Genomic DNA, 12,716 nt, shown 5'->3' with positions numbered 1-12,716 from the left:
TTGAGGTCAGTATATTGCTGCAGGGATTAAAAAGAGGTGATCTTTTAAAAAGGATTAAAAGGCTTCTAAAATGAGTTTGTCCTATTATATTGAACATCTTATTTTCATAGCGTTTCTTCATTTTCATTCATCTATTCCCTAGCTTGCTTTTACTTGCCCACTCACTAGCATTAATTTCTGGACAATAATTCTTAGGTTTAGTGCACTGTGACGGCTAGATGAATTTCAAGGCAAGGATTGTCTGTTGGGGGATTCAGGCATTGTTCTATAAATATTTACTTATGCTATTACCAATGTGTGACGTTCCCCTGTGGTGTTATCTGGACCGGTGATCTGCTAGGTCACGCCAATCCTTGACTCTGGGACCCAGCCTTACCCTGCTCTGCTGTGAGAACCCCCACTCCTGGGCTGTTCACGCACATCGTCTGGCATGTAAGCTGCTCCTTGGATTGTGCAACCAAATGACACTGGCCAATATCTCTGGTCCCAGACACAACCCTAGGAGCCTCCGTCTTGCAGTGTCTAGTTATGACCGCTGGACACTGCAAGCTTATATGAGTTCATCAATTTAACAAAGAAATTGATATTCACCAGGCTTGTTATCCCAAGGGGAGTCTCTGACATGCTTCAAACCAAATGCATGGCTTCAGGTAGAATAAACAAACAGATTTATAAACTACAAAAGATAGATTTTAAATGATTATAAGTCAAAAACAACAAATCGGATTTGGTCAAATGGAATAAAAGTGAAATGCATTCTAAGCTGCTCTTAACACTTGCAGTGCCCTTACACACTTAGATGCTTCTCACCACAGGCTGGCTGGTTGCCCTTCAGCCAGGCTTTCCCCTTTGATCAGTGCTTCAGTTGCTTTGTGGTGATGGCTGTAGATGGAGGTGGAAGAGAGAGGTAGAGCATGGCAAATGTCCCTTTTATCATGTTCTTTCTTCCCTCTTGGCTTTGCCCTTCTGCCCCCTTCAGGGGCAGGTGAGCATTACCTCATCATAGTCCTTGAGTGACCAAGGGAAGGGGGGTGACTCACTCGAGAGTCCAGTAGATCCTTTGCTGCTGCCTAGGCCAGTGTCCTTTGTTCCTGTGAGGGTGGGCTGGGTTTGTCCCATACGTGTCCTGATGAGGTGTGAACTGCCCCTCTGTTCCTGGAGAGTTTTGCCTAGGCTTATTTTAAGTCATGAGGGCACATTTTCAGCCTCATAACTGTATACGTGAAATTACAACCTATAACATTACTGTAACAACAATGCTCAGTGCATCGTGCGCCTTCCGAAGACACCCGACGTGACAAACTGCATTGGATACCACACAATCATAAGGATGAACATGGGGGTGCAGGGTGTTCCCCCGAGGTACATAGTGTCACACAATGGATATGATGTATTTTCTGCCCTGAAAAACTTGCATTGTCAATAAGGCAAGACAAGTCTCCGGTGAGCAGAGCTGATTTAAAAATTAAAATAAAAAAAGTTTGTGACCATTTTTTAACTAGACGTTATTTTTTGTTTCACAGGGATTGAAAAGGGCTAGTTTTTCGTGAGATTTCTCTCCTCCCAACTCACATTTCTTTTATCAAAAATTCTGTTGAAAGCATTATTGGCATTCTAAATAATTCAGTTACCATTTTGAAACATTTTTGTTTACCAAAAAAACCAGGGGTTTTGGTAAACAAACCATTTTGATAAAAAAAAGATTTCAAAAATATTTTTAAAAATTCCAAACAAAAATGATGTCAATGCTATTTTTTGCAAATATTTTGACTGAAAAAGAACTGTTTTTTAATTAAAAAAAAAAAAAAGTCATGAAAAATTTCAAGCCGTTCCATCTGTGAAGCACTTTGTGGGGTTTGCTTACCAGGCTGGATACTGGCAGGGTTCTGAAGGTGCAGAGAGTAACTGGTAAATGAAGATAGGTGTTTTGGGAAGCGTGACAACAGAAAGGGGGAAAAGCAGTGAAGTTCCAGTCCATGTTGGTATGAATGACTCTTGACTGATTATTTTTTCCGCACCCCCCCTTTAGCACATTTCCGTTCAGTGACACTCCTTGCAGATGGCTCAAAAGGGAGCATGAGCTGTGCAGTCAGTTTCCACGCAGAAGCAATGCACGATCCTGGCTCTGTTTAACAGTAAACATTCAAGGTCCATTTCCCTGGCAGGTGGATATAGCTGAAACAAGAAGTACTGTCAAGGTGGGAAACTGAGCAGAAATGCTAAAGAGGCCTGTCCTACATGATGAAAAAGAGGCCGTGTATTTCCCCACCCATGGTAGCAATGGTGGAAGCTTCATAGTGTAATCAAAGTAGGGTTAGATAACCCAACGCTAAAAACACCTGTGCTCTATCTGGACTACAGCTTTTCCCACTGTGACCACTAGTAGAGCTATACTATTGGAGGATTGCAGGTGTGAATTTTGACTGTGCAGTTGGGGCCAGGGCGGTAGTTACGAATTGCCACCCAAGGTCAGACCAATAGCCCAGCTAGTCTCCAGCAGTAGCCGTTGCTGCTGCTTCAGAGCAAGGCAAAGTCCCCCAAAATGCTCCTAATTTTGCAAGGCTCTCCCTTGGATATTTTGACCAAGAATCTCAATGCACCTTAGACGCATTGATTAAAGCTCTTGGAAGTTATCAAAGTATTTCTATTCTCATCTGATAGGTAGGTCAGCTAAAGTTAATTGACTTGTCCAAGGTGAAACAGTAAGCCAATGGTAGCCTATAGATAGGGTGACCAGACTTCGTGATATTGGGGGCTTTGTCTTATATATGTAACTATACTCTCCCTCCCACCCCACCCCACCCCAAAAAAAAAAAGATGTGTCCTGATTTTTCACACTTGCTATCTGGTCACCCTACTAGAGGTAGGACTAGAACCAGGAGTCCTGATTTCCTATCTGTAGTACTACCCTGCCTCCTTAACAGAGAATATTGTATTAACTGTTCCATATTAATAGCCTGATCTAGGTCCCATTAGCAGGAGGGTACATACCCACTGCTACACCCTTCAGAGGATTCTTCATAGTTCCCCCACATGCTGGTTCTGCTCCAATGCCATTGATTTTAATGGTGGTTGGATCAGGGCTTAACAGAGGATAAGCAATTTATGCTTGAAACTGCAAGTACTTAACAGTGTAGCAATGTACAGGAAGAGTGACCAGAAAATACACTATTACAGTAGTAATCTTCCCCATCAGCACAGACCACATGACCCAGTGGTTTGGGCACTAGCCAATGACCTGCTCTGGTTCAGTTCCCTGCTCTGCTACAGACTTCCTGTATGACCTTGGGGCAAATCACTCAATCTCTCTGTTCCTCAGTTCCATGGGGACAGTAATACTTACCTGCCTCCTGGGGATGTTCTAAAGATAAATACATTAAAGATTGTAAAGTGCTTTGAGGTCTAGTGATAACACGGGCTATATCAGAGCTACGTAATATTACTTTAGGAACATGCTTGCTTGACTAGAAAAATATGATTAGGTCAGAAATACAATACAATCTGGAGAGTAGGTCTTGCGGCATGTACTGCATAAGCAAATTCTGATCTGTCTGGCTCTCTAGTGTTCTGAGACAGTTAAAGAAAATGAACACTCTTGTCATGTTGATCTCAGATGGAAAAATGATATACAGTAGGTGGGTGAATATGAGCCATTCACTGGGTTAGCCTCACGATAGAACACACTCCAGAAAGGACCACTAATCCGCCTGGTGTCCCTGTGCAACGGATTTAGCCTTTGGAGTTGGAGCTGGCTGCCAGATGTCATGTCTGAGAGGTGTCTACACACAAAGTTGGCACAAGAACAAATTGGTATAAACTGGTCATGGATCAGTTTAGGCTGGAAATTAGAAGAAGGTTTCTAACATCAGAGGAGTGAGATTTTGGATCAGCCTCCCAATAGGAGTAGTGGGGGGCAAACAACCTAACTAGTTTTAAAAATGAAACTTGATACATTTATGAATGGGATTGTATGACAGGATTGTCTGCAGTGGCAGAGGACTGGACTTGATGACTCAGAAGGTCCTGTCTAGGGTGACCATATTTTCCCAAAGGGAAAAAAAAGACACCACACTGGGCTGGCCCAAGTCCTGCCTCCCTGCCTCCCGTGAGCCCCCTCCTCCAGTCCTCCATGCCTCCTACCCATGCAGGGCTGGCCCAAGGCCCACCTCTACCCCCTGCTCACTTGGGACCAGCCCGAGGCCCCCATACCCTCTGCATGGAGGGCCAGCCCAAGACCCCCTGCCGCCAACCTGTGCAGGACTGGCCCGGCCTGAACCGCTCTCCTGAACCCTCCCTCCTCTGTAGGTCTGGCGTTGCCACTTGCCCCTCCCCCGCACATGTTCCTCTGCACCCCAATACAGGTCACACACCCCCAAGGATTGCACCCCGCTTTTTGGGCAAAACTGGGCATTTGTCCAGTTTGCTCTTGTCAACTGACCATCAGTTGAGAAGAGCAAAAGGGACAAATGCCCAGTTTTGCCGAAAAAGTCAGGATGGCCGGGATAGGGCTTAAAAAAAGGACTGTCCTACCCAAATTGGGACACATGGTCACCCTAGTCCTGTCCTATGTCCCTGTGCAGCCACATGGCTCTCTATTAGTATTGAGTCTAAGCAGGCTGTGATGGCAGTTATTTGAACTACAGATCCATAGTTACCTATGCTCCTCCAGGAGGTGCACACCTACTGCTGAGGTGTGATTGAGGAGTTGAGAGGAAGCAGCATGGTCCTGCCCCTTTGGGGTACTGCATGCTCACCAGGGTGTATGGAGGAAGCAGTCCTTGCACTCAGGGACTGCAGTGTGTCTGGATCTTACGTGGGCTGCACAAGAACAGGAAGGTTCATCCATCCGCCCCATGTGTACAAGGGCCAGGCCCAGATCAGCTACTAAATGAAAGACATTATCTAGTGCACTGAGGGCCTTTGACACCTGGATCCCCCGATCACTGACTCTCTCTGTGGCCTGGGGATAACGCTGCTTCCACACCTCACAGACAGGGCTGGCCTTACCATGGGGCGAACTGAGGCAGTCGCCTCAGGTGCCAGACTGTGGGGGGCGCCACTAAGACCCAGTGTGTAGAAAATTGTGTCTGCTGCTGGTGCATCTGTATTCTCTCTGCTCTAGATGCACAGAGAGGGTGGAGTGCTGTGCTGGAAGAAGGAGGGCACAAGAGACATAACAGGCGGGCAGGAGAAAAGGTGAGAGGGAATAACAGAAAGCAGCAGGAGCTGCAGGTAGAGAGAGAGGAGGAGGAGCCTCTTATGTACCTCTCTAGCACCCCCAAGGCCTGGACTGATTAACCCCAGCTTCTCAGGGAGCTTCCTGTTTCCTGCTGCTTCCCTGAACCCACCTGAGGAGAACAGGCAGTCAACTGAAGTGGTAGGAGCCAGTTAGACCCTTAAGACGCTGATATCTTCCCTCACTCAGGCCCTGCTACCAGCCTGCTTATTTGTCCCCTTCAACTGAGTGTTGAGAGCCACTATAGCTGGCACAGAACAGCAGTCATGAGTGAAAGGAGAAAACGCCCCTCTGGGGCAGCATTCAGAAAAAGAGAGAAAGCAAAGGAAGCTTTGCTATCTAAACAGGAAGGAGCTCTCCTGAGATACAGAGACACAAATGTTCACGGTGAGCCTTCCGGTCCCAGTGAAGATGTGAGTGGTGAGGAGATGCCTGATCTTCCAGTTAGTCAGAGTGCAGGTGACCTGGCAGGCTACTGCAGCATCCATATCTCCATCTGAAATGGATGTAACCATGCACATTCCTGAAGAAAAGTATAGATCAGAGAAGAGTGTGGTGGAGGCGCAAGAAACAGCTGCTGCTGAGTTTAGTTCCTTAAGTCTAGTTGATCCAGGACTGTGGACCCACTTGAGCAGTGGTCTGAGGGACTTCCTTATACTGCATGGGCCACAGTAAGTGAAAAACTTCATGTTCCCCAAAGACAATGAAAATAGAAATTTCTATCCAACACATTATTGGCTTGAAATCCCCAATGGTGACAAAGTGGAGAGAACGTGGTTTATGTACTCAAAAACCCAGAATGCTGCATACTGTTTTTGTTGCAAACTCTTCCAGTCTAATGTTCCAGCCACATTGGGTTCTACAGGAACAAAGGACTAGAAAAATCTGGCTTGAAATCTGGCATGCCATGAGAAGGCAGCAAATCACCAGAGAGCAGTCCACAGGTGGAAAGAGCTTGAGATGAGACTAAGGTTAAAGGCCACCATAGATGATCAGCATCAAGAGAAGATTGCATCAGAGTCTCTTTACTGGCAAAATGTTCTGAAAAGGCTCATTGCCATTGTGAGAATGCTGGCTACCCAAAACCAAGCACTGCGTGGCACTTCAGATCAGCGGTATGTGCCAAACAATGAAAACTTCCTTAAAATTGTGGAGCTGATGGCTGAGTTTGATGCTGTACTCCAGGAGCATCTAAGAAGAGTCACCACCCAAGAAATGTACACACATCACATTACCTTGGAAAAACAATTCAAAATGAGATCATACAGTTACTGGCAACAAAAGTCAAACAGAAGATTGTGGCAGATCTGAAGTCAGCAAGATATTAATTACTCTGTTATTCTGGACGGCACACCTGACATTCGGAACAAATGACTTTAATGGTGCGTTTTGTAACAACAACAGCTAGAATTTATTGACATTGATGATACTACAGGAGCTGGTATGACAAATGTGCTCCTTAAAAAGCTGGAAGATACGTGAATTGCGAAAGCTGAAATGAGAGGTCAGGGCTACGATAATGGTGCCAACATGAGAGGAAAGAACAGAGGATTTCAGACACGGATCCGAGAGTTAGACCCGTGAGCGGTTTTTGTCCCATGCAGTTCTCATTCATTGAAACTTGGTGGTCAGTGATGCAGCATCAGCTTCTAGTGAGGCTGCTGAATTTTTTAATGTAATTCAAAGCATCTATGTATTTTTCTCTGCATCAACTTATCGATGACAAATTTTGAAGCAACATCTGGGAACATCCTCTCTGACACCGAAACCACTGAGTGCCACACAGTGGGAAAGTTGAGTGGAGGCGATAAAGCCTATCAAACACCAAATTGGGAAGATAGATGATGCCATAGTTGCCATTATGGAGGATAATGCTATGACAGGAACGGTTCGTGGAGAACAGCGGCAGAGGGAAATGGAATCACCAGAAACATACATAACTTTGAATTTCTGTGTGGCTTAGTGTTGTGGCATGACATACTGTTTGAAATAAATGTTGTAAGCAAGAGACTCCAAGGTGTTGACCTTGATATATCTGGAGCAATGGAACAACTGGACAAAGCAAAGTCATACCTACAGTCTTACTGGTCAGATGCGGGATTTCAAAATGTTCTGAAGAGTGCATAGAAGTTGGCAGAGGAACTTCACACTGATGCTATTTTCCCACCCATTCAAGAATACAAGGGTCACCAAAGAAGAAGACGACATTTTGCTTACGAGGCACAGGATAATCCCATAAGAGACCCCAAACAACAATTCAAAGTTGAATTCTTTAACCAGGTGCCAGATTGTGCAATACAGTCAGTTGAAGAACATTTCATGCAGCTCAAGGAACACAGCAGTATATCTGGGATGTTGTATGATATTCCAAAACTCCTCACTATACCTGAAGAAGACCTACACCAGCAATGCAGGGCACTAGAGACAGTGTGGACACATGATAACATGCGCGATATTGATGCGAGTGATTTAGGTGATGAACTGAAAGCCCTGTCAAGATACATTTCAGCAGGATCAACTCCAAAGGCTGTTCTGGAATATATGTGCCACTTCCTGTAACAGTTGCCAGTGGAGAACGCAGCTTCTCCAAGCTGAAGTTAATAAAAACACAGCTACGCTCCACAACGACACAGGAGAGGCTGGTCGGCCTTGCAATCATCTCAATAGAGCATGAGCTGGCCCAGACTGTGGACCTTCAGGAAGCAGTTCAAATCTTTGCAACCAAGAAGGCACAGAAAGCACCACTTTGATTATTCAAACAGATAAAAATGCCAGTGTTTACTATGGAGACAAGAAAAGTTACATTTGCTGTTCAGGCATTTGAAAGTTAAGTGTTACTTAAAATTTTTGAACAAGGAAGTTTAAGTAGTTAGTTCTCCTTTATTGGGATAGGTAGCAGAGCAGTACCATGGGAGGAGTAGAACAGGAAGAAGGCAGAATTGAGACCTTTCAAAGTTTTGGCCCAAGCAAGGGGGCATGGGGGCATCATTTGAGCTCCCCGCCTCAGGTGCCAAAATGTTGTGGGCCGGCCCTGCTCACAGAGGTGGTGAGAATGAATTAGCTGGGTTTGTGAAAGCACAGAGCTGCTCCATGGTGAGCGCTGAAGCTACTTCTCTGTAGCTACCCCGTGCCCGAATATCTCCTTCCCCCACCAGCTTTCCCAAGAATTAACCAATTCCTCTGGGATGTCACATGTGCCCCGCATTTTCCAGGAAGCTGGAGATGCCAGACAGTCAGTAAGTCCTGATTTTGGTCAAATAAGTTCAAAGTCTGCAATGTTGGAGGTGGGAAAGGGGTTATTTATTGACAGAAAACAAACTAGAAATTCTAATGAACCAATAATAGCCCAGAGATTAACTTCAGGAACCACAAAGCCAAGGCTTTCAGCAGGGGACACCTCTGACCCTGAGGCTGAGCTGTGATTGGCTGGTTCTCCACCCATTCGACCCTCTCCTAGCTTCTGGAGTGCTCTGGGCAACACAGCTCTCTCCAGGGGAGATTTCCCTCACATGCTGCACTTGGTAAATAGCCTGTTAAACAAGGTCCTACCCAACGCCTACATACTTTTGGGCAGGGGTGTCATTTCAGAAAATCAGGTTTCAACCGACAGCCTCACTCTCCCCCCATCCCCATCCTGCCCAAAATGACACTTCCCTTACAAATATTGAACTTTAAAACTCAAGCCAAGCTGAGCAGCTATGTAGTGTATACTCCTTGGTCCCTGTTGGCACATGTAAGTAAAGAACCCTTTCAACTGGTGACCTTTTTTTCACAACGACCTTTCACACTCAGTTGTTACAGAAAACAATACAGCCTGGAGCTTCTTACCCACATACAGGCCAGAATGTGTAAACCAGGTGCCTCAACAAAAGTGGGGCCCCATCTGCAGAGCTGCTGAGCACCCCCAGCTCCCCTGGACTTCAGTGGGATTTGTGGATGCTCAGCACTTCTAGGGTTACAATATTTGAACATTCAAAAAAGAGGACACTCCACGGGGGAGGGGGGTATTTGCACCAGTATCTACCAACTCGTGTTGTATTAATGTGTTATTATACTGTTGTATGCTGAGTGCTACATGTTGTCTATATTGAGTATATATAAGAAAAAGTGATATGACCTCAAAAGTGAAGTTTAATTATTTAAAGTTTACTGTACTTCTTTATAATGTAGTGAGTCCTTTCCTTTCACCAGTTCTTCAGTTTTCTTTCTCCTCATGTGCCCACACATACTTCTCTGCAGATCGCATTTTTCTCAGCAGTGGTTGATTGCTCTTTAAGAAGGCATGAAAGACTTTACAAGAAATTTGTCTGAAGTTGTACTGTACAAGTAGAATTCCTTTCAGTGACTCAACATTCAAGTTGTTCCTTTCCTTTGTCCACTGGCTTTGCATCAGTGGAAAAATTCACTCTACATTTGCATTGTGAGAAGGAATAGCACAGAAGAACTGTGCAATCTTTAACAGTTTTGAATGACACTCAAATGCTTTTGGATTTCTCAAAATATTTGGTCCACTTCTGGTGTGCTAGCAAATTACTGAACTCTTCATCACTGTTGCAAGTTTCCGTAAACTTCTTCAGGTTGCTGACCTGATCAAAACACTTCACATCATCAATTTGAACCCCCTTATCGATCAGGTACTTGATGCAAGGTTCCACATCACTCCAATTTGGTGTCTCATTCAGGGTAATCTACCTGAAACAAGAGAAGTCTTCCAGGGGTCTAAGCCACTTCTCCAAATATTCTAAGCATCTGCTGTACATATTATCTACTTCAGCACAGAATTTGTCATACTCTTCATCAATTCCTTCCATGCGCTTTTGTGCCAGTAATCTCCTAACTTTCAGGGACATAAAGTTGTGAGCCTTGCGTTCAAGAAAGATAGTGTGAACCGAGTTCAAAGTTTTCAGCACTTCCATGACAGAATTGCTTTCCCTTTCGATTTCTTGGATGTAAGTTTGGAATACACTCATAAGTGAATACATGTGCCAGAGGTAAATCTCACTTAATTCATACTCAAAAAATGTCTTAAGCACTGTGGGTGGTTTGTCCTGTGACAGAAAGAATGACTTGAAGGCCAGAAACATCTGTATCAGCCTTGAAATGCCTGGAAATAATGACTGCTGTCGTGTCTTGCTTGAAAGCAGCTTTCTGTATTCAACATCAACAAACTCAAAGTATTCCTTCAGCCGTTCAGTTTGGACAGTGTAGATATGAAAGTACTGGTAAATTTTAAAAATAATGTTCTCAGTGTCACCGTTCATTCTTTCTGCTGCATGGTGAACACAGTTGTTCAAAATGTGTGCTGGGCAACCCACACCAATTAATGTTCTCTTCTGCAACAACTTCTTTAAGTTTGCAAACACATTCTTTCCATCTTCATCACGCCAGAGTCCTCCAAACATTGTATTGCCGTTGTCACCTGTAAATGCAATACACTTCTCGAACAAACCATTTTTTTCAAGCGTTTCTTTTACGTAATGAGCAATCATGTCGGCAGTCTCATTAGGTGTGTTCTGGACCTCAATCAATTTTGACTGCAAACTGCCAGTCTTCCAGTCGAAATACTGAATAATTACTGGAAATATTTTCACTGAACCATGATTGTTTCCATCTGTAGCAACTCCATAGTAAGCGATGTCATTTTCTTCACACATTTTCAGAAGAACATCAGCAGAATGCGGTGCAACCACAGAGATAACAATTTGCTTCTGTCTTGGTTCGCGCGCTTGAAAACTTCTGTGCAACGTCAGAATCAGGGAGCGTCTTCTTCAACAAGACAGATGTGCAATCCATTGACGTAAAGCGATCGTGATGCTTAGCGGTGTGAAATGCAAAAGCACCCTCTGCTGCAGTAACAGCATCCTCTGATTCGCTGCCTGGTTTTACAAACTAATCTGTCAATTTTGATGACGAGCTCTCTTCTTGAACTACTTTTTTGTGCTTGTCGGAGTCCACCTGAGTTTGTAAATCATTAGTGTCTTTATTTTTCACAGAGACGTAAGTACCAGGTCTACCGACCAAGCACTCAGCTTCCCACTCTTCTCTACCACTTCGAAAACACGGGAATTTCGTCTTTAGTTCTGCAGTGAATTTACATTTTCGTTTTGGCTTTGTGTTTGGGGGCAGTAAAATAAAATATCAAATAAAGAGCTCTTGAGGAAACACTACCGTACACGGCACGAACTCAGAAAAGACACTGAAATTGTCGACGTTGCGCTGTCACCACAATGGAAAAATGATCAGACCTGTCTGGAACCAAAGGCGCCAACTTTCCCCGGCACCGGAGGGTGCTCGCACCGCCCTGGCCCCAGCCCCGCCCCTTCCCTGCCCCCATTCCAACCCTTTCCCCAAAGTCCCTGCCCCAATTCCATCCCCTCCCTACCTCACTGGACCCCTTCCCCAAATCCCCGCCCTGGCCCCGCCTCCTCCCCTGAGTGTGCCACGTTCCCCCTCCTCCCCCCTCCCTCCCAGCCACGCGAAACAGCTGTTTCGCAGCGCAAACGCTGGGAGCTGGGGGAAAAAGCGGGCATGCGGTACACTCAGGCGAGGAGGTGGAGCGGAGGTGGAAGTTAGCTGGGCAGGGGGGCGGGGAGCTGCTGGTGGGTGCAGAGCACCCACCAATTTTTCCCTGTGGGTGCTTCAGCCCCAGAGCACCCACGGAATCGGCACCTATGGATCAACATTCATTCTCTTTCTTGAATGATCAACTCTTCTTTGGGGAAAAATAATAATGGCAAAATCCTGGATATTTTTAGATATTTAAAAATTCCTCCCAGATGGCGATTTAAGAACCAAAAAGCCAGACATGTCTGGGAAAATATGGTCGTATGGTAACCCAAAGCACTTCTGAAAAATCGGGTTTCTTTACTTATGTGTCCAAATAGGGACTGAGGAGCCTAAGTTACGTAGGCTTGGCTTGATTTTTAAAGCTCAATGAGATCTTATTTATGGTCCTGATCCAAAGCTTATTGAAATTAATGGAAAGATTCCCGTTGACTTCAATGGCTTTGGATCAAGTCATACATACCTATCTTTCTAATCTAGAGTTTATTTTGCCGCGCCCATAATTGAGCACATTACGACCTTGTCTACACACAAAAATTGTCGTGCTTTATCTATACCAATATAGTGAAAGCAGTACTACCCTCCAAGTGTGGGCACAATTATACCAGCATAGAAGTGGTGTATTTCATTCCCACATGGTATATACCAGAATATAAACACTTCTATATTAGTCCATCCTTGGGGTTAGAATAATAGAAATGTAGGGCGGGAAGGGACCTCAAGAGGTCATCTAGTCCAGTCCCCTGCGCTGAGGCAGGACCAAGTATATCTAGTCCATCCCTGACAGATGTTTGTCCAAACTCTTCTTAAAAACCTCCAATGATAGGGATGCCAGAACCTCATTTCAAAGTCTGTTTCAGTGCTTAACTATCCTTATAAATTAGAAAGGTTTTCCTAATATCTAACCTAAATCTCC

The sequence above is a fragment of the Lepidochelys kempii genome, chromosome 5 (assembly GCF_965140285.1).
Source record: "Lepidochelys kempii isolate rLepKem1 chromosome 5, rLepKem1.hap1, whole genome shotgun sequence".
NCBI classification, from domain to species: domain Eukaryota; kingdom Metazoa; phylum Chordata; order Testudines; family Cheloniidae; genus Lepidochelys; species Lepidochelys kempii.
Note: the sequence above shows the minus strand (reverse complement) of the source record.